A 25,432-nucleotide genomic window follows, 5' to 3' on the forward strand; every position below is an offset into this window, starting at 1 on the left:
GATTAGAATCCCCATTGATTAGTTGTAATGGGCCAGATGCAGTGCACCATATAGCAAGTATGACTGTGCAACATTATTGCAACTCAGCTCCCATTTCCCCCATGGGTAGCTATTAGAGATGAGCGAACACTAAAATGTTCGAGGTTCGAAATTCGATTCGAACAGCCGCTCACTGTTCGAGTGTTCGAATGGGTTTCGAACCCCATTATAGTCTATGGGGAACATAAACTCGTTAAGGGGGAAACCCAAATTCGTGTCTGGAGGGTCACCAAGTCCACTATGACACCCCAGGAAATGATACCAACACCCTGGAATGACACTGGGACAGCAGGGGAAGCATGTCTGGGGGCATAAAAGTCACTTTATTTCATGGAAATCCCTGTCAGTTTGCGATTTTCGCAAGCTAACTTTTCCCCATAGAAATGCATTGGCCAGTGCTGATTGGCCAGAGTACGGAATTCGGCCAATCAGCGCTGGCCAATGCATTCTATTAGCCCGATGAAGTAGAGCTGAATGTGTGTGCTAAGCACACACATTCAGCACTGCTTCATCAAGCCAATACAATGCATTAGCCAGTGCTGATTGGCCAGAGTACGGAATTCGGCCAATCAGCGCTGGCTCTGCTGGAGGAGGCGGAGTCTAAGATCGCTCCACACCAGTCTCCATTCAGGTCCGACCTTAGACTCCGCCTCCTCCGGCAGAGCCAGCGCTGATTGGCCGAAGGCTGGCCAATGCATTCCTATGCGAATGCAGACTTAGCAGTGCTGAGTCAGTTTTGCTCAACTACACATCTGATGCACACTCGGCACTGCTACATCAGATGTAGCAATCTGATGTAGCAGAGCCGAGGGTGCACTAGAACCCCTGTGCAAACTCAGTTCACGCTAATAGAATGCATTGGCCAGCGCTGATTGGCCAATGCATTCTATTAGCCCGATGAAGTAGAGCTGAATGTGTGTGCTAAGCACACACATTCAGCACTGCTTCATCAAGCCAATACAATGCATTAGCCAGTGCTGATTGGCCAGAGTACGGAATTCGGCCAATCAGCGCTGGCCAATGCATTCTATTAGCCCGATGAAGTAGAGCTGAATGTGTGTGCTAAGCACACACATTCAGCACTGCTTCATCAAGCCAATACAATGCATTAGCCAGTGCTGATTGGCCAGAGTACGGAATTCGGCCAATCAGCGCTGGCCAATGCATTCTATTAGCCCGATGAAGTAGAGCTGAATGTGTGTGCTAAGCACACACATTCAGCACTGCTTCATCAAGCCAATACAATGCATTAGCCAGTGCTGATTGGCCAGAGTACGGAATTCGGCCAATCAGCGCTGGCTCTGCCGGAGGAGGCGGAGTCTAAGGTCGGACCTGAATGGAGACTGGTGTGGAGCGATCTTAGACTCCGCCTCCTCCAGCAGAGCCAGCGCTGATTGGTCGAGTTCCGTACTCTGGCCAATCAGCGCTGGCCAATGCATTCTATTAGCCCGATGAAGTAGAGCTGAATGTGTGTGCTTAGCACACACATTCAGCTCTACTTCATCAGGCTAATAGAATACATTGGCCAATCAGCGCTGGCCAATGCATTCTATTAGCTTGATGAAGCAGAGTGTGCACAAGGGTTCAAGCGCACCCTCGGCTCTGATGTAGCAGAGCTGAGGGTGCACAAGGGTTCAAGTGCACCCTCGGCTCTCCTACATCAGAGCCGAGGGTGCGCTTGAACCCTTGTGCAGCCTCGGCTCTGCTACATCAGAGCCGAGGGTGCGCTTGAACCCTTGTGCACACTCTGCTTCATCAAGCTAATAGAATGCATTGGCCAGCACTGATTGGCCAGAGTACGGAATTCGGCCAATCAGCGCTGGCCAATGCATCCCTATGGGAAAAAGTTTATCTCACAAAAATCACAATTACACACCCGATAGAGCCCCAAAAAGTTATTTTTAATAACATTCCCCCCTAAATAAAGGTTATCCCTAGCTATCCCTGCCTGTACAGCTATCCCTGTCTCATAGTCACAAAGTTCACATTCTCATATGACCCGGATTTGAAATCCACTATTCGTCTAAAATGGAGGTCACCTGATTTCGGCAGCCAATGACTTTTTCCAATTTTTTTCAATGCCCCCAGTGTCGTAGTTCCTGTCCCACCTCCCCTGCGCTGTTATTGGTGCAAAAAAGGCGCCAGGGAAGGTGGGAGGGGAATCGAATTTTGGCGCACTTTACCACGTGGTGTTCGATTCGATTCGAACATGGCAAACACCCTGATATCCGATCGAACATGTGTTCGATAGAACACTGTTCGCTCATCTCTAGTAGCTATAAACAGGATAGATAGCATATCATGTTGTTTTTAGAAAAGCTGCTCATCTCTTGACACACATATCTGAACATGTCCTGCCCAGGTAAGGACAGGTTAGACATGATGCATCAGTTAGATGCAAAATCAAGATATGAAAGAATCCATACGTATAAAAACCGATACATTTAGAGCAATCCACTTACAGTATATGAGGATATGAGGTGGGTTTTTTTTTGTTTTGTTTTTTCCCCTTTTTTATTAGTGCCATCTGTGCATTTATCCTTCTATAAAACATTTTTATGGGATTTCCTTCTGTAGATGATACTAGTTTATAAGTCATCACAGTTAGCTTTACAAGTCTCTTCTCTAAAGACATTAAAACTGCTTTGGGGCCATAAAGATAAATCTTTGCTCATCTTATCTCTATACACAACTTGTCTAATATCTAAGAAAAAAAATGATGAGGGTGAGAAAAAGGATATAGACTGTCCAAAAAAGCTTCCAAAATGCTGCAAGTGTAAAAAGCTGGCACAGTGCTTGATAGGAAAGTATTATAAATCATATATGTGGCTATGATTGTTACAGTATAACCCTATAACGCCTGTAGTTCATATCTATTACATATACTGGAGAGATATTCCTCAAAGCTGTATATATTCAAGTGGAATATTCTATATTCAAGATGGTTGTTTCACATATTGTATTTTGTTAGTAGTTAGTAGTGATGGTACTTGTGATGGTAGATGTCATTGTAGCTCTGTTGGTAGTTCTGATGGGGCTTGTGATTGTAATAATGATGGTAGTTGTGATGGTAGTTGTGATGGTAGTAGTGATGGTAGCAGTGATGGTAGTTGTGATTGTAGGTGTGATGGTAGTTGTGATGGTAGTAGTGAACCTCAAAATATTTGTTTTGAAAATATCCGCCAAGATTCACTGTGAACATTTTTTTTTTTTTTTTTTTTAAATGTAGATTGTGAGCCCCACACAGAGCTCACAATGTACATTTTTCCCTATCAGTATGTCTTTTTGGAATATGGGATGGAAATCCATGCAAACACGGGGAGAACATACAAACTCCTTGCAGATGGTTTTTTTTTTTTTTTTTTTTTTGCCCTTGGTGGGATTTGAACACCAGGACTCCAGCGCTGCAAGGCTGCAGTGCTAACCACTGAGCCACCGTGTGGCCCCAGATTCATTGTGAACATTTGTATCAGACTAACCTTGTTTGATCAAACCCAAAGGTGTTATTATAATACTATGGAGTCTCTTCAGGCCCCTGAGTATAATAATTGCAGGCCAGGGAGGTTGAGAAAAAATAATTAAAAACCCCCTTATAATCACCTTTCCTGGACACTGCCACTGTGTCTGTTCTTCTTCCCCAGGTGTCCTCTGTGTGTTGTTAACATCAAAACACTTAGATGATAAATATCATGACATCAATGACCCCTACTTTACCACTGAGGCCCAATTAAAGGCCTCAGGGGCGATCCAGAGTCAGTGATATCAGGAAGATGTCCAGAGCACACCAAGGATCCCCAGGGAAGAAGATTGGATACCAAGATGAATCCAGGAAAGGTAAATTTAAATCTTTTAATTTCACACCTCCAAATATTATATTCTTGGATCTGAAGAGTCCCAAAAGTACAATGGTTGGTTTATGGCAAACCCTAAAAATTTTGAGTTTGTCCAAACCAGAAAAGTTTCATAGCGATTTTGGTTTGTTACAAACTGGTTGCTCATAGGGTTGAGCCGATCTTGAGATTTCAAGATCGATTTTAAAATCCGATTTCCGATCATTTTCCAGCCGATCTCGATCCCAATCTCGATCCTGAAATTTGCTCGATTGCCGATCGGAATCCGATCTTTTCCAATCCCGATCCTCAACCCTAGTCAATGCTTTTCTATGGGAAAAGTCACTTTGGGGGTTGAGCCGATCTTGAGATTTCAAGATCGATTTTAAAATCCTATTTCCGAACATTTTCCAGCCGATCCCGATCTCAATCATGAAATTTACTCGATCGCCGATCGGAATCCGATCTTTTCCAATCCCGATCGCTCAACCCTAGTTGCTCATCTTTAAAAGATAAAAAATGTACATCTTACCAGCTCAGCCCTTCCCAGGATTATTGACCCTTTGTGTGGTTGATCTTGGTGCCCATTTGAGGATTTTTTAACTTAGTCCATGTGGTTACAAGGTAGCAGGCTTAGCAATTCCAACATTTTTGGTTATAGGCTTGATAGTTACATGTCCTTATAGTGGTACAGATTCTTGCTTTTTTCACTCTTGTCACAGCTTAACACAACCAAACACAGTTGTGCTACAAAGTTTACATACCCCGGCAGATTTTTTTGTTTTTTTTGGCAGCAGACTGAGTATACAGCAAAGCAGGGACGAAGCAGAACAGTAGATAGTGTCTATCTACTCGCGAACTTCACTCAACTTATCTCCACAATGGAGACTGCTGTGGTCCGATCTTAGACTCCGCCTCCTCACAGATGAATCTCCGGCAGAACCAGCGTTGATTGGCCGAATGCTGTACACTGCATAGCATATGGCCAATCAACACTGGTCAATGCATTCCTATGATAAAAAGTCAGCTCCCGCATAATCACAAGCTGCCAGCTCTCCTGACTAGGAAAGAAGAGCCTGCTGCAGAACCAGCGTTGATTGGCTGAATGCTATACAGTATATAGCATTCGTCCAATCAATGCTGGTTCTGCAGGACGAGCAAGTTCACATTAGCGCTTGCCTCCCGTCCGGAAGGGGTCCGCAGGAGGACCCCCCCGAATGGAATATCAGTGCAACTGCAAGCGCTGTGCAGTTAAAGCGCATGGACCCGTTATAGTCTATGGGGTCTGTGCACTTTAACTGCACAGCGCTCCTCCTAAACACTCTCCTCCTACTACTCATGGACTTCGTGACTCTCCTTAAGTCGAATAGTGGTTTCCCCTGAAATGAGCATTTTTTCCCTTAGACTATAATGGGATTCGATATTCGATCGAGTAGTCGAATATTGAGGCGCTACCCAAAACGAATATAGAATCTCGAATATTTCACTACTCGATCATCTCTAATAATATGATATCTATCCTATATGTGAATACCCAATGGAGGAACAGGGGGATGGGGGGCTCAAGTTGTGAAGACTTTTGTCATGTCATGATTTTGCGTTGAATGGGATTAATGAGAAATTTGAGTCTTTAACCAAACTGGAGATAAACCATGTGAGGTCACATCTATAGATGCTTAACTATAGGATGTTGGTGCTGACATAAGGATGTTAGCAACAACTTCATGGCCAAGAAACTACCATGAACTACTGTATGTGTATGTGGGTTTATATGTAGCGGATAACCTGAAAATAGTTTAGACTTTCCAATACAGAGTCGGTCTGATACAAAGCTTTACAGATTACACTGGACAACAAATTTTTACAAAAGTTTTGCTTTCTTGCAAATTTCAAGTGAGTATAATAAACCCATCTATGTTAAGCAGAAATATAATTTCAGATACTCTGTATCATGTAGAAATTTTGAGAAATATAAGATTAGGTGTTAATGATTATGAAGCAGGTAAATGTTAGCAGTTATTAGTTCAAACGAAGCAAAAGTTTTTTGCTTCTGATTTTTTTTTTTCATACTCCCATCTCCCCTATTGGTGTCCAGCAACAGGCAACTAGCATTGTTGGTTTCCAGTAGCCATGATAATTAGAGATGAGCGAACAGTAAAATGTTCGAGATTCGATATTTGTTTCGAGTAGCCCCTCAATATTCAACTACTCGAAACGAATATCGAACCCTATTATAGTCTATGGGGGGAAAATGCTCGTTTCAGGGGTAGGCAACGTTTTATCAAATTATACTTACCAAGTCCACGAGTGAGGGTCGGGCTGGATCCTCCGAGAAGTCTTCTCCGTGCAGCGTCCCCGCGGCATCTTCCGGCTCTGAATTCACTCTGCCAGGCATCGGTGAATTCAGAGCCGGAAGATACCGCGGGGAAGCTGCACGGAGAAGACTTCTAAAGGTAGGAGAAGAACCAGCGTTGATTGGCTGACTGTATAGCATTCGGCCAATCAATGCTGGTTCTGCATCGGACTTTTCCATTCGAATAGCGAGTGGTACTCGATCAAGTACAAGTATTTCGAATACCGTAGTATTAGATCGAATACCTACTCGATCGAGTACTACTCGCTCATCTCTAATGATAATGTTTTTTCCATCATGGCAAAATCCTGGTGAAAACGTTCATTGTGTTTTTCACGGACTGCACCAAGATTTGCAAGGAAAAAATCCAAATCAGAAAATGCAGAAAATGAATTTTCAATAACATGTTGCACTTCATCACTTTGTTTTTTTATGTAGATTGTGAGCCCCGCATAGAGCTCACAATGCACATTTTTCCCTATCTGTATGTCTTTGAAATATGGGATGGAAATCCATGCAAACACAGGGAGAACATACAAACTCCTTGCAGATGGTTTTATGCCCTTGGTGGGATTTGAACACCAGGACTCCAGCGCTGCAAGGCTGCAGTGCTAACCACTGAGCCACCGTGTGGCCCCTACTTCATCACTTTGTAAGCTTCAAGAACTTGATGTAGTTTGGTGCTCAATAGTTGTCAAGGAAATTCTCAGAAAAAGTCTTCGAAGATTTTCTAAGGCCCCACCGCCAGCTCTTCAAAATGCTTGTCATTCATGATATGTTGAATTGATACAACAATTTATTCAGTCTGTGATACTGCTTTTTCTCTTGTATATGTAAAATTTTTAAAAAAATCAACTTAAATGGTGGTCTCTCCCCAAGGAGTGACGATATCCCCCTAACCCTGTCTAAGCCTCTCACCTCTACCAGGTTAGTCTTCTCTACACTGGGCTGACGAGATGCAATAACATCAAAATGGCCGTCCTCGGTTGGGAGACTATACCTGGTAATAATCCCAGCATCATTGCAAAACAAAGGCCTCTTGGAAGGTTGAGCATGATGTTAAAGGGAGCAGCCTCTATTGGGCTATGTCACTGAAATTCTGTCTTCCTAATTACATCAGGGAAGACAGGCTTGCACATTCCAGTGAGCGCCCTCTATTGCTTTGCAACACTGAAGCACCTGACTTCCTAATTACATCATGGAAGACAGATTTGCATATTCTTCCCATGGTCCCTTGCACAGTGGAGTGCAAAAGGCTTAATAAGTCTCCACACACCTAAATGGTGGTCTCTCCCCAAGGAGTGACGATATCCCCCTAATTGTGTAACAAGACAACCTTGAGACTTAACACTAATGAGTCACTAAAGAGACGCCACTGATTCGGCTCATGCACCCAACCCAAAGCTCGAACAACCCACTAATGTCTGTGCAGAAACACAGAGTGGCAACCTGTTCAAAACACTGTGTTAAGTCATCTTGGCATCCTTGAAAGATAGAAACTGTTGTACCAGGTGACAGCAAATGCCATCCTTGAAGTCTGAAAGCCAGTAACTCTGCATTTGCTTTACACAAATGTAAGTCCCAGTTCACAGCATTCAGTTCTGGCTGTTACAAGATGAGACTCGCTAGACATTCATGGCTCAAAGTCTTAATCAGCATCATTCCCCATCTCTGACCTATGGACTGCAATATCTTCATCGGCTGCCACATCTACAGTAGGCTCCATGTCTCTGGTGGCTTTGGTACTGGAAGAGTGTCATCATGTGGCACTAGTCTCAGATTCGGATATTCAATGCATTTTTTATTTTTAGCACAGAAACCAGAGACATTGCTTAGACAGAAGTAACAGTCGGTCACATGATCCTTTGGTTCCTGCCATATCATTGGGACAGTAAATGGCATTGACTTGCAAGAACCTTTCAGCCAACCTCTAAGATCAACAGCACGTCTTGCACAACAGATGTGAGGAGCTCAGGATTTCTCTTGATCACCAATATTGCATCCAAAGTACAGCTCATAGGCTTTCATGATAACAGCTATCATTGTGCATCTTTGAAGCTTAAACATGTACTCACCACAAATGTAACAGAAGGTATTGTGACTGTTCCGACACGGTCAAGACATTTTAGCTATATCAGCTCATATTGGAGTAGTTTATAGCTGCTTATATTTGAAATAACTTGCAGATATTATAGTCTCTGCAGACTGCGACCAGACAAGTCTAGACATGTGGACAGCTTGGTTACAGGGATGCTAAGGATACAGTTACAGCCTGTTTTCCATTAAAAAGGAAGGTAGATAGGTTAACAAAGTATATTACAAAAATGGTCACCAAACACCTCCCAAAAATAAAATGTGAGCTACACTTTAAGACTTCTTCTTTCATGTCTTATACATTAGTGTGAATGTAGACAGTGTTACAGCATCAGTGCATTAACCCCTTAAAAGTACATTTCTCTCCACCTATAATGGATGAGAGTAATGGACATTAATATCAGTAGTGTTAACCTACCCTAATCCTGAAATACTGCTCACAGATTCATTACAACCAATGGGACAAAACATTCTTCCATATTTCACATGGACTTTAGGTACTCGAGGGGAAGGGGGGGAAACAAAACATGAAATCATATCTGATTCTAGCCTGTTTTCCTGAATCAGAAAAGGATATTATATTCTTTGCCCTGGATTAGGACCTAGAATTGTATGTATGGTCATTACTGTTACCAGAAATTCATATATATATATATAAGGAAAATTCAATTTCTAACCAATGAATCATCTTCGTATAGTCCTGATTTGCTAAATACAACCAACATATTCAGTCAATTGCTTAACAGCAGGCACATAGTAAGTCGGTGATAATGCCAATGCTTCTATGCTTTGTTGGCAGTGACATTGACACATATTGAAGACATTCCACCATTTTTCTATACTCAGAATCTCAATGAATTCAAGGCAATACACAACGCTGCTTTCGTTGTTCCTTCATCCCTATAGTTACCTTCTTAGCTGTAAGGACATTGTTATTCCCATATTGTATGTATACAAGGAAAATAGAGCGGAAACATAGCGTTCCTGGAAGATAAGTCAATGTGTGTGAACAGATCAATTCCTTTCTTGTAATATTGATTACATCGTATCCAATCAAAGAACAGGAACTAACCAATAAACAAGTAATACAAGACAAAAACAAATAAATTAACCTGAACAAATACTGCAAAAAATGACCCAATACCCCAATTGTTTATAGGCCAAGGTCTATAAAAGTCCATAAATGTTCAATACGCCCAAGGTCTACTAAGTACAGAAGTACACGTCACAAATAAAGGAGCCAATGTCAAGTAAAGTCTACCGAACTCTATCATTCCAACAGGACCAACAACTGTCTAATGAGTATGGGGCTCCTTTAAAATCACACTTGCACCATGTTCTCCATTGTTTGTATCTTCTGTGGGACCCAAACGACAGAGAACACCCATGCTAAAACAGTGGTTACCTGAAAACCACTTAGACTATAATAAGATGTACAGGAATTTTCTCCCCACCCATTTTCGTAGCAATCGGCAATGGATTCTCTTACAGAGACTCCGATACAGATGTGAATGAGGCCTAACTTGTCCAGGACTGTAACTATATAGCAGATACAGGCGGAAGCAGATGACTATGTGTTGTATAATGGATGTACTGTGTTACTGTATTACTTGCAGGCCATTCTACAATGAATATAGCTGCATGCTTCCGACTACATCCGTTGTGTAGCTCCAATGCCAAGAACTGCTGTGCATGGCAGATCAGTCGAGTTACTGAGTATCGAACCACCACCAATCTGATATTAAAACCCTTCCTCATGGTCTACTATGCAGGAATGATACATAAAATACTAAGTATTTTCTATCCTAGCCACATAAGAGGAAGGGATGTAGAACATTATGATCAATGCACTTAAGCAACCATTTACTTCTTTCATTAGCCAGGCTAGACTGCAAGTTAGACAAACATGTATTACGGACATTCCCATTGCAGACTACAGAGTAGTGTAACATTAATACAGCCTATGTAGAAAAGTAATGTTACTTTAGGAAAGTTTAATCATCAATTTGTCATTGCAGTAAATAACACAGACACATCAGAGATACAATAGATTCACAAGGAAAAGAGAATAACGATACCCAGACATCTTTCACTGTAGATTTCCCTTAGGTTGGCCATATGGCCACTTATTTGGCTAACAGGTACAATATCCCGCCATCACACCCCATATACATTATACACGGAGTATTCACAAGTGGAAAAATTGGGATCATAACCTATCCATCTGCCGGGCTGGATTGATATGCTGGGTTCTGGTGACACTCCCTTTAATGCTTCAACATACCAAGCCATTTTGGACAACTGTATACTTCTGACTAAATACAAAGCATTCAAACCTTTATTAAAGATCAGATAAATAACAGATTAAGGTTTGTGCCAATAGGACGACCTCTGTTCTTGTTCCATTTTAGAGTATAAAGACATCCCCCTATATAACTAAACCTCCTTTGGATCACAACCATGCACAATCCACTCATTATTCCCAGCTAAGCCTTGTTGTTTTGTTCCTCTGTTATTCCTTCTGCAAAAGTAGGATTTAGGTCTATCCTGCATGGAGACTTTGTAACAAAATAAATGAAAGGGGTTATACCATTAAAATGTTTATTCTCAATCCACACATTAAAGGATAAATTGCTGATTGGTAAGGGTCTGAGCCATGAGACCCCCACTGATCCTAAGAATAGGGGTGTTTGACTCCCATTGTTAATGCAGGGCCCCCTCACTCCCCTTTCCCAGCTGAGCTCTGGAGGTTTCAGTTTGGGGCCACATTATTCATCTGGTCAGCATTGGGTTCTTATTTAGAAAAAATTTAGACTATATGCATGTTAAATATTATTATATTACAATATTCATGTCACACATAGGGTTAATACTCTGCTGACTTCACTCTTCTATATTTTGGTACACGGGTGCGGTTAGAGTACACCATTTTAGACCTGTCCTTATAAAGTAACAAGATGGAGGGCAACACCTTCTCTCATGAACATAAATGAGTGACATATACACACGTCTGGGCCATTGTGGGTGGTCGTGGTCATTCATGGAGGACGTCGTGACCAGCCCAGAGTCCATCAACCAGATGACCAAGCATGAACCAAGCTGTAACTCTACAAGATATCCAGATGAAGAAACCTAACTAAAAACTTCTCTGATGATGTAACCTAATGAGACATTGACTGATATTTCTGCTATTCTGGAAGTTTTCCCTGTTCCTATGTTTTCCTTCAAGACGTTAATAAATCAACACACTGTTTTATAACAAGCTGACTCTTCCTATCATGTTAAAGCCTCTCAGCAAGTGATCACACGTTTCACCCAAATACAGAATATTTTACAATGCATCAACCCTTTTAGGTACCATTCACATGGGGCAATCTGGACAGGAAAATCCAGTCCGCACATTGGCCAGATTTCCTGGCCTCAATAGGTTTGTTAGAAGTCTGGGACTCCTTCATATTGATCTATGATGCTGCCTCACCCACATCTTCAATCTCCTGAGCTGTATATACATAGTATGGAGAATGGAGAAGACTCATAAATCACTGAGACAAGGAGTCCCGATCTTCTGATTGGGTTTGGCAGCCAATTTATGGATGTGAATGAGGACTTAAGGTGTTACGCCAAGTCTTGTAATTGATAACTACATCTTCATATACAACAATTTTCATGAAATGACTAAAAGATTTTCCAGTTATTTATAACCAACTAATCTTTAACTTCGCCATCGCCAATGAAAACGTGATAATGAACCAATAACGTGATTGACATGCAGATTGTGACTATCCCCAATAAGTGTCTTCCTAATGAGCTAATGTCCAACATGGCACATAACACTTCACTAGTGATAATAAGATAATATCTAAAGTGTTTTTGGAAAAGTCTGTGGAAGAATATCACATTCTTGACAGATATTGATGGCATTGTCACTTGGGGAGACGTTCTCTAAGCAGACCATAGTGATGTGTACGAAGCAATTTCAGAAATTAGAATGTCATATGAGCCTTGTTTTCATAGGAACATTCTGGACTCCCTGAATTCTTCTGACACTTAATAATCCCATCATGATACAGGAATAAAGTCATTTAACACAATAGCCTTAACTTTTGTACATAGGACCCCTGTTTGTACATGTAGAGCTCTACAAGGTGTTTCATTATAGGTGTCACATCCAGTAGACATTTGATTATAGTGTCCATCAAACAAGTACATGTGGCAGAAGACTCCTATTTATATTATATAGTAAGAGGTCCCCATAGAGTGTAACTGTAATATGGAATAGGATTACATAGGCAAAGAGTCGGACGTAGACTGAGCAGGTGAAAATTCAACAAGATACTTTACTGGGAAACTCCCTTGGAGGCCTTGAGTAAACCAGTTACAAAGTCTCTACTGTATAAAGGCAAAGTTTCTCGATTTCATTAACTTTCTAAGAGAAGCAAAAAAAAAAAATAGGAGATGCAAGTCTCCAGGGGATCCCCATTTCAATGGTAGCGAGGGGCCTCCAGTTATTTAAGGTTTTCAACTTTATAGCTGCATTAACAATGGAAGTCAAACACTCCCATTCTCAGGATAAGTGGGGGTCGCACCGCTTAGACTCCTACCACCCACTAATTTATCCTCTATCATGTGGATAGAGGATATTTTTAATGGTATAATCCCTTTAATTTATTTTGCTACAAAAGTGTCTAGGCAGGCTAGGTTGTATTCCTAGTTTTCCAGAAGGAATAACATTGGAACAAAACAACACAGAGTTTTAGAAAACGATGATTCAACTGTTTTATGGGTCCTACAAGCATTTAACATTAACATCAGAATATGTGACAGTTCCCTTAAATTCAGTGACTCACGGTCACTCTTAGGACTAGTTCACACGGGCAAAGAGGGGGTGGATTATGGCGCTGAATCTACGTCATAATCCGCCTACTCACATTGGAGGTCTATGTAGACCGCCAGGCTACTTTTTCCCATGAGCAGCATGTTGCCGCTCATGGAAAAAAGAATCTACTTGCCCTTTCTTGAGGCGGACTCAGTGCTGCACCTTCCATGAGGCAACCTGAAGCGACCGCTTCAGGCGGCGCTATGCCAGGGCCACAGGGAGGGCGGCATTTTTGCTGACCTAAACCAGTCCAGGACAAGCTGTCCTGGACTGGCTTAGGGTCACCATCACTGAGCGGTGGATTGGGGAGGTCGCTGGAGCAGCGCTGCTCCAGCGGCCGCCCATCACGCTCAGGCAGAGAGCAGGTCCTCTCCCTGCCTGCTCTCTGCCTGCTAAAGACGATCGCTCCGCTCGGCCCCGCCCCCTCCTCTGGGGAAGGGGGGGGGCGGCTTTCTGACGTCCGCTTCAGGCGGCAGAAAGCCATGGTTCACCGCTGGGCGGACTCCGCGGCTGATTCAGCCCCAGCGTCCGCCTCGCGGTAGCAACCTCCAGAGTCAGCCCATTCATTTGAGCCTACTCCAGAGGGGGAAGCTGCGACAGTCGTGGCAGGCGCATTTTGGCCCGCTTCACTCTCGGTGCCAAAATCTGCCCATCCGCTCCCCATGTGAACGGGGCCTTAGCCTGCAATACAAGGTATATAAATTCAGACCTCATACTAAGATACTAAACTTAATTTAGATCCCAGATCATATCCCTAAATAAAATCAGACACTTGACCAGCCCACAAATTCATTCATACTCCAAACCTGACCCCTAAATAAATAAATTCAGACCCTTGACTAAATCCCAAACTTATTTCAGACTTCAGACTAGATCAGATAGGCTAAGTTCATATCTACACTAGAGTCTCTGTTGGAAACTGCAAGAAATTGATGGAGACAAAATTCTTGCATGGAGGACTTTATTCCCTGCCAGTTTAAGTATGGCAGACATCCAACGGACCCTCAGTGGATCCCATTATAGTTTATGGTTTTACTGGTCTGGCTCGCCATCTTTTGGATCCCCCAGCAAACCCACACAACAGAGACCCATGTGCATTTGTGAACCCATCCTAAATCAATATAGACCTCAAATTAGACATCTTACTGAAAGAAGACTGCATACTAGACCCATCTACAATATACACTTACCTTCTTCAGTCCCTGACTGATCTTCCTTCAGCTACAAACATTGCAATACATGTGATTAACACTAACTGGTTACAAAATAAAAAGGGTTTTCTTGGGTTAGGCATGATGGTCAGTAGAATTCCGAATACCATCATGTCCAATCCAATGCCATTGGACAACAAAGTGGCAGTGGTGGCTTACTAGTGCCATCACCACTTTGTTATAGAGGTCAGAGGTTTTGCATTGGAAAACCAAAGGATTTGCCTCCAATGTCTATCCAACCAACTAAAAGAAATCCATATTGTACACCATGGTCCCTAGATGTATTGTAGCCATATTAAATATCATCTGAATAGATTCTCCTCTGACCCCGTTGCTCATACACATTACCAGACAAGCTATCGGAGTGAGAACATAGGTTTCAACTTTCCACCTCATATGCAAATTCACAAACCACATTGTTTGCAAGTAAAAGAAATTTGCTTTGTACGAAGGAGAATGACAGATTGTTTTGCAATTCAAATAAAAAGCCGGTCTGCAATGTTACAGTGTCGGCTGAAAAACAGAGGTTGTAAAAACAATGTCAAGACAAATATTTCCCAGAATTACAAAGTTATGCACCATAATGCCTCAAGGACTAACACTGAACAGAATGTCTGGTTTTAGAGCCAATGTAAGAAGTAACATAAGTAACATAATACAGGTTGAAATTTATAGACTTTCCATGGATGTAAAAATTTTAGATTTACTTATTTTTTATTCTTTGGGGGAAATGGCTTGTGCAGTCAGTCTGAATTAATCCCTTTACTTTCAAATAATGGCTTTATTGCTTCCAAAAAGTTTCGAATGCATATCTCGCAGCCTTTTCACGTTATCTAGATAACAATGTTTCATGGAATGAATCAAAGCCCTGGAGTTTCAGCCAACACCAGACTAGATTATTGTAATTGCAGCTCTTCAACTTCCACTGAATTCTACCGAGTCCTCATCATTCCTTGATCTTATGAAATTAGGCGAAACTTGACTACAGAACCTTCCTGTTTTCTCTCTCATACATAGAGAACCCATGTCATTTATCAATCTTTACGTATGATATGGAAGAAATTCCATTTCAAATTTTCTTAAAGGTTTATTTCAGGATTTACAAAATTTAGCAAAGAGGAGAGAATGGAATAAAATCTGTCCTTGACACTTCCAACAGATGTTAGCAAAGCCTGAATATTTCAGTAGGACAAGTTACTAGTACAATAATAATATTATTATTATATATATTAATAATATATATTTTTTGGAAACACTTTTGGGATGTGTTCTGGAAATAATGGAAATTAGACCTATGTACCATATGTAGGGATTGCATTTATTTGTGGTTATTCAGGACCATTAAAGGGGCTTTACAGGCTAAAAATATTGATGGTGACCTATCCTAAGATTAGATCATCAATATCAGATCAGTAGGGCTCAGCTAGTTGGCAACCTCACCAATCAACTGTTTCCAGTAGGAGATCCACAGAGAATGGAGCAGGAAGCAGACAGCTGTATGCTCGGTATAGTGACCAGACCAGGGTACTTATATTGGATGTACTAAAGAGATTTTTTTAAAAATAAATTTCAGCCAGTAAATTTCCTTGTGTATTACATTCATTATATGTTAAGGAGTATTATTCTACTTCATGCGGTGTTCGATTTTTGACCATACAAGATCAGGATCGGGAAAGATCGGATACTGATCGGCGATTAAGCAAATTTCACAATTGCGATCGGGATCGGCTGGAAAATGATTGGAAATCGGATTTTGAAATCTCAAGATCGGCTCAACCCCAAAAGTGACTTTTGCCATAGAGAAGCATTGACTAGGGTTGAGCGATCGGAATCAGGAAAGAACGGATTTTAAAATCGATCCTGAAATCTCAAGGTCGACTCATCCCTAACCATAACTCATTTTGGGATTTTCCCTTGCAGCTAATCAAAATGATAGCATAATGGGGCATGCTTTGGAGGAGCCTTTTCCCCACTAGATTAATTATCATGTATACCAGTTTTCTGGCTTCACATCTATGTATAGAAGCCAGTATAGAAGCACAGCCCACTAGAGGATGGGCTTGCTATATGATGAGGCCTACACCTTGCAAGCCCAAGGCTCCTCTACTGAGATTTTTGTCAGGTAGTGTGATGTCATTGAGTCCATTTATAGCTTGAAATTTCCCAAATCCAGCATATACAAACATATACCCAAGTACCTGCTTCTCTTCAAGTCAATAATGAGGTAGAGATGAATGCGGACCTTGTGTCAGACAGCAATCTGATAAAAACATCTTGTGACCAGAATCTTTCATGGGCAACCTTGGTGATTGAACTTGTAAATTCAGACATATCTTGGAAATTAGATATTATTATTATTATTATTATTATTATTATTATTATTAGGGTTGAGCCGATCTTGATATTTTAGGATCGATTTTAAAATCCGACTTCCGATCATTTTCCAGTCGATCCTGATCGTTAAATCTGCTCGATCTCTGAACAGGATCCAATCTTTCCTGATCCCAATCGCTCAACCCTAGTCAATGCTTCTCTATGGGAAAAGTCACTTTTAGGGTTGAGCCAATCTTGAGATTTCAAAATCCGATTTCTGATTATTTTCCAGCCGATCCAGTTCGTGAAATCCGATATTTTCCATTCCAATCGCTCAACACTAATTATTATTATTATTATTATTATTATTATTATTATTATTATTATTATTATTTTACATTATTATTTGTCTCCAGAGCTCAAAATCGTAAAAAAATAAGACTTTTAATAGATCTCTTTTTAAGGAAACAATTGTCCTTTCAGAAAGTATCATCGGCTGATCGCTCTGTTCTCCAAGACATGGGTGTAATGGCGCTTGATTTTAATAACAGTTGTTTTTTGCTATCCATGATTAAGTCTGATTGTCATCTTTAAGTAGCTATGAAGAGCTTCTGGTGCTTTACAGAGAATTGCCTTTTTATCTTGGCCCTATCTCAAGGACCCCACAAGTTATCCTCTTAGATATCGCTATGCCTTGTCACAAGAATAGGTAACATTCCACTTTCCGAATATAAAAGAGTGTAAAATTGAATCTTTTGTAGCTTTCCTATACAGTCTGTCCACCTAGCTTATCTTTATTTTTGTCTATGGTGTTTATTCTGTTTTTTATTGTAGATTGTAGAAAAGTAGAGGACAATAATGCCTTCAGAAATAATATTACTTTATATGATTGCTTTCAAGGAGGTTAACAGGATTGCTGGTTCAAACATGTTGCAATTCTTGATGGAAAATAAAGAAAATTGGCCATCGGGAGGGCAGCGAGCAACAAGGACAACATAGAGTAAGAAGATCCTTATTAAGGTAAAGCTTTTTATTCTTCATTCATTTTGATACAATTATAAAGGTTTGAAACATGGACAAAAGGTTCCCAGAGATCAGATGAAAGAATATAAGGTCTTATCAAGCCGGGGTGCACTCGTACAGTATATAGTCTACAGATCAATCAGCATAAAGCATGAGCAAGGCGAATCTACTTTCAATTTTGCTCTTTGTTGCATGCAAGGTTTTAGGTCAATGTGTAAAAAATGCTGTCTTCAGAAATTGAAGGGTTAATCATTTATTTGTGTCAATTAAGAAGTGAATCTAAATCCTATCAATATTTGACGTGACTGCCTACACAGTCCTGATCTCATGATCCAGTCTGTCTGGGATTGCATGAAGAGACAGACGGATTGGAGCGAGCTTACATCCACAGAAGATCTGTGCTTAGTTGTCCAAGATGGCGGGAACAACCTCTCTGCCGAGTTGCAAGTACCGAGAAGAACTGTTGGCAGGCAGAGGACAAAGGTCACTACAAATCAGGTTTTATTTTTAGTTCTTTTTTAAGCATTTTTTCCACAACTGCCTAAAGCTTTACACAGCGCTAATGTATTTAACCCATCCTTTAAATGATGTGCAAATAACTATGCCATAGAGTGTCATATAGTATGTAATTTATGATACACAACACACCATAGACATGGACTGCATCGACAGAGATGTCACTTGCTACATTTTTTACCACCATACGTTGTTAAATCTTATTACTGTACTGTATAATGTCTAAAATCCCCTCAGAAGTCTTTCATCCTCGCTGCGGGTTAGGCTGTCCAACCAACACCGAGCTAAGCGAAGATCATTCCATACATAGAGCTAAAAGATCTTTAATTTGTGAAATCCCTTCTACTGCCTTTTTTTTTTACCTTTACCTTATTACCTGTACCTACTGTCAATGTCTTGCCTCTACCTTAGAGCTTTTGTATTATTATTGTATTATCCATGCTGCTGTAAGACACTGACCCTTGGTTCACATCTGCATTTGGTAATCTGTTCATGGAGTCCACATGAGAACCACCCGAAAGGACTACCAAATGCATTTGAAAGCGGTGTGCAGTGAAAGCACACAGATCTTCATAGACTGTAATGGGGTCCGTGTGCTTGTCGTGAGGTCTCCGCATGGGTCATGTAGGCGGGAAAGTAGATTGTGAAGTACTTTCCTGTCTGCATGGTCCCTGCAAAGATCTCTCAACAAACACATGCATCTCATTATAGTCTATGGGGTACGTGTGCTTTCACAGCACATCGCTTGCAAATGCATTCAGTAGTTTCTTTGGGGGGATCCCCATGCAGACTCCCCGGAACGGATTACCGACGCAGATATGAATGAGGCCTGAATTTCCCCTTGGAGGGACTATTAAAGGACTATCTTACCATATCTTATCCTATCCATAAAGTAGTATGTTTAACACTGACATACAATATCTATATACAGTATAATACTCCTATATAATGTGTGTGTAGATTCATATTCCTGGCCATCCTCCACTGCCAGGCTGTCTGGTATGCCAACCCCCTTCACCTGTGCAGATAAGAAAGGCCTTACTATACATACCCAAAGGGCGTACTTCTGATGGAAAATATCTTTGAACAGAATGAGGAATATAGGGTATATTTGGTGCAAGAAAGAGCTGTATGCTAAAGAGGAATCACATTATCACCGGTTAATGCCAGAAAAGTGGCGGAGATTGATTTATAAATTCCCCCCAATATGTGTGATGTCTTCATAGTGATATATTCTATCTGGAAATATTACAGGGTAGGTCTTCTTGGTACAGTATACAGTGCACCATGCCACTCCCAACCCCCTGTCAAACAGCTGATTTTGCTAGAGAAAACCATCGCCATCCAGACATTTCCCTGATAGAAATCTAGTATTGTATGTAGGGTTGAGCCAATCTTGAGATTTCAGGATCGATTTTAAAATCTGATTTCTGATCATTTTCCAGCCGATCCCGATCGCGATTGTGAAATTTGCTTGATCGCAGATCGTAATCTGATCTTTTCCGATCCCGATCGCTCAACCCTAGTCAATGCTTCTCTATGGGAAAAGTCACTTTTAGGGTTGAGCCAATCTTGAGATAACCTCCGACCTCGATCCCGCTGGAAAAGATCGGGATCGGAATTCCGATCCCAATCGTGAAATTTACTTGATCGCTGATCGGAATCCGATCTTTTCCGATCCCGATCGCTCAACCCTAATTGTATATAAATGGCTGCCCTCGTAGTACAAGGGCAACTCAAGTCCAATAATAGAGAATCTTCTTATAAGATACTCATATGCCCTAATAGGAAATATGGACATAGGATGTCTTCATGAGACAACCCCTATAAACTACAGTCTAAACTTTGTTAGAACACGTGGGAAGCCGATTTCAGGAACACTTCATGTGTAGAAGAAGAGACTTAAAGGGATTATTAATACGTAAGACATAAATAAGTAACTAATTTCTGCAAAAACAATTAAAACTCCAGAGATATACATTTTTAGATCTGACTCCAAAGGTCTTTACAGAAACAGGTACAAATATTAAAGCGTTATTTTAACGGGCATCAACCAAGGCTCTGATATCATTTCTTATGACGCACTGATTGTGGGCTGCTACATTTAGAAAAAAATGGGTTGTGTTCTATAAAAAGAAAGAACTCAAGTTTTGCTTGATGTCAGCAACGTATCTATGAAGCTTTTCTGAAATGAAGAATAGCAAAATGTCCTTATGTAGAATTGCAGTCGCCAAATATAACTTCAAGCGTAAGTAGGATGGTAAAGCAGTTCTGTCTGCCGAGTATTTTCTGGTACATTTAATTAGAGGTTCTTGCTTCTAATAGCCTGTAGAAGTCTCAGGCTTGGGAATACGTTATTGAAATAAAAGAAAAATTATTCAGAAGCACAATGCCGATCTAACAGTTCTACCTGGATAATGGAATCACACCTAATTAATTAAAATGTAATTAAACATGAACAGGCAGGAACATAAATTATTCTTATTGGATTATCTATTCTTCTTCTTATTTGTATTATTTATCGCATGCGTGTTACAAGAGTTTTGTCATAGTAAGTCATCTTTTTAATCATTATTTTCTTAATACAATATAATTTTTTTATTAATTAAATAACATTTTTGTAAAATTATTCAGATGGATAATGGATCACACCTAATTAATTAAAATGTAAGCAAAAATATAATAAATACATTTTTATTAGATTATCTACTCTTATTTTTTGCATTATTATTCTTATTATTTGTTTATGTTTTCTATTTTTCAGAAACACAATATAGACTATGCCATTCTAATATCACAAATAATAAATTATAATGTGATAAAAAAATTAAAAAGGCATGATTATTTTTTATAAGATATTATTATTATTATTATTATTATTATTATTATTATTATTATTGTTATTATTTTATTTATTTATTTAGTTTTATTTTTTTTCATGTACGTTGCAAAATATTTGCCTCAGCCATTATAAGTTTAAACATCCGCAGGAGCAACACGGTGGCTCAGTGGTTAGCACTGCAGCCTTGCAGCGCTGGAGTCCTGGGTTCAAATCTCACCAGGAACAACATCTGTAAGGAGTTTGTATGTTTTCCCCGTGTTTGCGTGGATTTCCTCCCATTCTATAAAGACATACTGATAGGAAAAAAAAAGTTCATTGTGATCCCTGTATGAGGCTCAAAACCTACATTAAAAAAAAAAAAAGTTTAAATGTCCATTTAATCATTATTTTCTTAATATAGTAGAAATGTTTTTTTTTAATTAATGAGGCATTTGGGGGAAATTTTCTTTGCAATTTCAGCTTCATTGCATTATATGATCATTTACAGTTTAGTATTTTTATTTTTTTAAAAAATTATCAGAAGGTTACATTTCTAGGAACTGGCTCTCAGAAGAAATTTGGCACTCTACAAAGATATCAATGGCATTCCAAAAATCTTGACCCTTTTTAATAAATTTAAAATAAATTAAATTTTTGAGTAAATTTTAGATACGATTAGTTAATATTTCGATAGTTTTTATGTACTTTTTTAAAGCCAAACCAGAGGTGGATCAAACAGGAATGTCCTATTTTTCTATTTAATCTCATTTTTGGATCTATTCCAGACTTTGCCTCAAAAAACTACATTAAATAGTGGCTAAAGTTATTACATATAGGTCTGAGTTAAGTGACTTGTTAGTCAGTTTTCATCGCTGATAGCTCTGTGATGTTTGCCTGTAGTCAATATGAAAAAAACTGGCTTTATTTTTCATAGCCACCAATTTTTTAAAGAGAGTTTGCCATGTTGGGATGGCTTCTTCCACATGATAGGTCCCCTTTACAGATGGGCGAACCTTGTGAAGTTTGTTTCACAAATTTTCATCCTGTTCTCAAATCTTGAGTCAGTTTGTTGCGGACATAAAAAAAATAAAAAAATTTCATCCTGTTCAGTCTCAGCAGTCCCCAGGGGCGCATGACCTAACCCAAGAGACTGGAAGATCAAAAAGGACTCCGAGGCAGTGCCAATGTTATGAGAAAGCCTAGGGGAGTTGTGGGAAGATGAGTATAAATTTTTTTTATTATATGTTTTTGTGGGGTAGGGCACTACAATACTATATATAAAAAATGGCGAACCACTCTTTAAGGTAGAAATCTATTGGTAGAAGTCACTTTGAAGTCCAGATCCTGCTATGTGGTTAAAGGGTGAATAGTGGGGAGCAGTGGCGTAAGTACTGGGGTAGCAGCGGTAGTGGATGCCACAGGGCCCGGGACATTAGGGGCCTGGCGACAGCCGCTACCGCTGCATTTTTTTTCCCTTTCTTAATAAGCTGTTACCGGGCTGATAACGGGCCTTATTTACTTACCAATCCTGGCAGGGGCCAGGATCGGTAAGTGACGCCATGGGCCCCACAAACATCATTATTGTACTAAGGGGTCTTTTCAGACCCCCGAGTATAATGATCGGAGGTTCAGGGGAGGTAAGGTAACATAAAAAACACTATTACTTAATTCTCCAGGCAGGTTCAGGCCTACTTCTGTGACTCTCCCTGATGTCACATGACCGGGGTCATTGAAGATTGCTGACACCACCGAGGACTGCAACAGAGCTGGGGATAGGTAAGTAACATTGTTTTTTATGTTGGTACCCCTCTTCGGTCACCGATTATTGTACTCTGGGGTCAGAAAACCCCCAGAGTATAATAATTGTTAATAGGTGTCCACAGTGGGACATAATAGTGTGTGTAGGGGCCACTATGGGGCATAATACTGTGTGCAGTGGTCACTATGGGTCATAACACTGTGTGCAGGGGTCACTATGGGTCATAATAGAGAGTGCAGTAATGCAGGGGGCGGTCGGTCGGGGTCTTCAGCAGGCGTCAGTCAGAGAGGGGGCCCCATGTCAAAAAATTTCCACAGGGCCCCGCCATTTCCTAGTTACGCCACTGGTGGGGAGGCTACTTAGAACATTTGCATTGGATTGGCCAATGTCAAACTGGTTAGTTGGTACAACCCACTGTCTATTAGAGTTACCTAACAATAAATGGGTTTTAAATTCAACTTTTAAAAGGAAAAAATAAATTTGAATAAAAAAGAAATCCCAAAACAATAGTTTCTCACAGAAATATTTGGAGAAGTAAAGAGATTGGTTCTATATTACCCAGAAGAATGAAATCAAAAGTAATCTCGATTTAATAAAAATGTAGTTGACAGAAAGCACTTAACTCCCACATAAAACAATCAATTTTTCTGGAATGAAATTAGCTTGAAAGTTACAAAACAAATGAGTCAATGTGAGTATTAAAAATGTGGATCAAATACAGCGATCAACTTTGAATATTTCACATGTACATATCTCATTATCATGAATGGATAGGGTTATATATATATATATATATATATATATATATATATATATATATATATATATATTTAATTGTGTAAAATTATTAGCATTTTTTTACCTTTTTATGTAATTTTTTTTGTATTTTGGAAATTGATTTTCTATTTTTTTGTTTGTTTGTTTAATTGTACCATTTTTGTGTAGTGTTCAATAACACCCCTGTAAGTTATTTTCTTCTATGGTTAAGCCACTCCAAAACACCACCGCTTTGAGAACACCACCTCCTTATCCGATATCTCCTGTGACTTATTTTCATTCTACTCATATACAGGTGTAGCATTCTGATAGATAACATTCCATTACTAAGGCAATGGCTTAGTGTCCACCAGTGCAATGTCTAACAATAACCCTAACCCTTACTATTTCCTTGTTACCCAACACAACAACCCAACTGGGAAGGGCCTAGCGCCATTAGACCTGGACTAAACTGATGGTTTTAACCTAAGGTAACCACAGGAAGGTGGCAACAGTCATAGCCTTTCCCTCCATGATAATAGTAGCATGCAGCTGTTGGCACTACCATGGCTGGTTAATGAAATGGGGACTCCATGTCAATTTTTGCAATTATTATTGTCCAAATCAGTATAGGGATATAATATAAAATGATGAGGGTTCCCCCTTTTTCATAACCAGCCAAGGTAAAACCAGCAGCCGAAAGCTAATATTATCAAGGAATTTTATCAATGTTTATTAGCCTATCCTAAAAAGTTTCAAAGTACCACTTTTTGTACATTCCAGGTCATTCCATTGGCCATCACTTTAGAAGAACCAGCTCTGATGGTACCTGGCTCTTTCCGGTACTTCTTGTGCCTTGGGTACCAGGATAGTAGGAGTGTTAATGTTTGTTACGCTAATTGCACAGAACCGTGTGCTGGCCACTGACTGTGATTGAACGACATATGGCTGGTGCATGGGCGGCACATGCATAACAAGATAATATCTAGATCCCATTAATTTAATGGGGATGTACATTTAAAGGTTTAAATACAAAACACAAAATGCATAAAACAAGTACAACAATAAAATAGTAGCCAACTAGTAGAGTGGGATAGAGGGTGTGCTATCTGTAGTATGTTTATGGGCACCTTTGCACTTAGTGAGAAATTTTAGTTAGATTTTCTCATTTTAATAAGGAAAACTAAACTTATTTTTTAATGCAAAAAAAAAAAATGTCTTCAATTTCTCCTTTTTGGATGACAGTATAACAAGTGTCACTATCTCTTGCTTTCTTTTATTGGAAGAAAAGTAACTTTATCGTGGTGAAGTTTACATGATAGTAACTCCCACCTAGATTAATATATGTAATACACAGGGGAACATAACTTTCTCCATAGATAAATGTGTATGTTACCAAATATAAAGCGGAGAATAAACTACGAAGCAACTCTACTTATAATTTATGTTTCCGTTTCCCAGGTGGCAGTTGTTTATAGCACCTCGTGTACACTGTGAGCAGCTCTCTACTATTTTATGATGTGTTTGTTATATTTATGGTTTGATGAAAACACAGATGGTATTTTGTGAATTATTGTTAATGGTCAAGAGAAAAAATCGCATACCAGCTCGAAGGCAGAATTGAAATCCTTAAATAATGCTGAGCCACAGGGAAACAACACGGCCCAGCATTTGGAGATGAGTGGTAGGTGACATGTCACCTGCAAAAGAACACATTATTCACTTCTAATACTGACTGCTAGCGCAGGACTAGGACCACTAGATGGCATCACTATATATCAGCCAAAGCCTTAAGCCAGTGAGGTTCAAGATCCAATAGAGTGTGACAGCTGATGTCTATT

General features: G+C 40.0%; 1 protein-coding gene across 1 annotated transcript in view; it reads left to right on the forward strand.

The window, feature by feature from the left end:
* The window catches only part of LOC142185243 (5-hydroxytryptamine receptor 2A-like), a 394,677-nt gene that overhangs the window by 182,522 nt on the left and 186,723 nt on the right, over positions 1–25,432 (forward strand). Inside the window, exon 4 of the mRNA XM_075260540.1 lies at positions 17,617–17,736. The gene's annotated coding sequence lies outside the window, so the exon portion shown is untranslated. The remainder of the gene's footprint in view (positions 1–17,616; positions 17,737–25,432) is intronic.

This window comes from Leptodactylus fuscus, chromosome 11, assembly GCF_031893055.1.
Source record: "Leptodactylus fuscus isolate aLepFus1 chromosome 11, aLepFus1.hap2, whole genome shotgun sequence".
Taxonomy (NCBI): Eukaryota; Metazoa; Chordata; class Amphibia; order Anura; family Leptodactylidae; genus Leptodactylus; species Leptodactylus fuscus.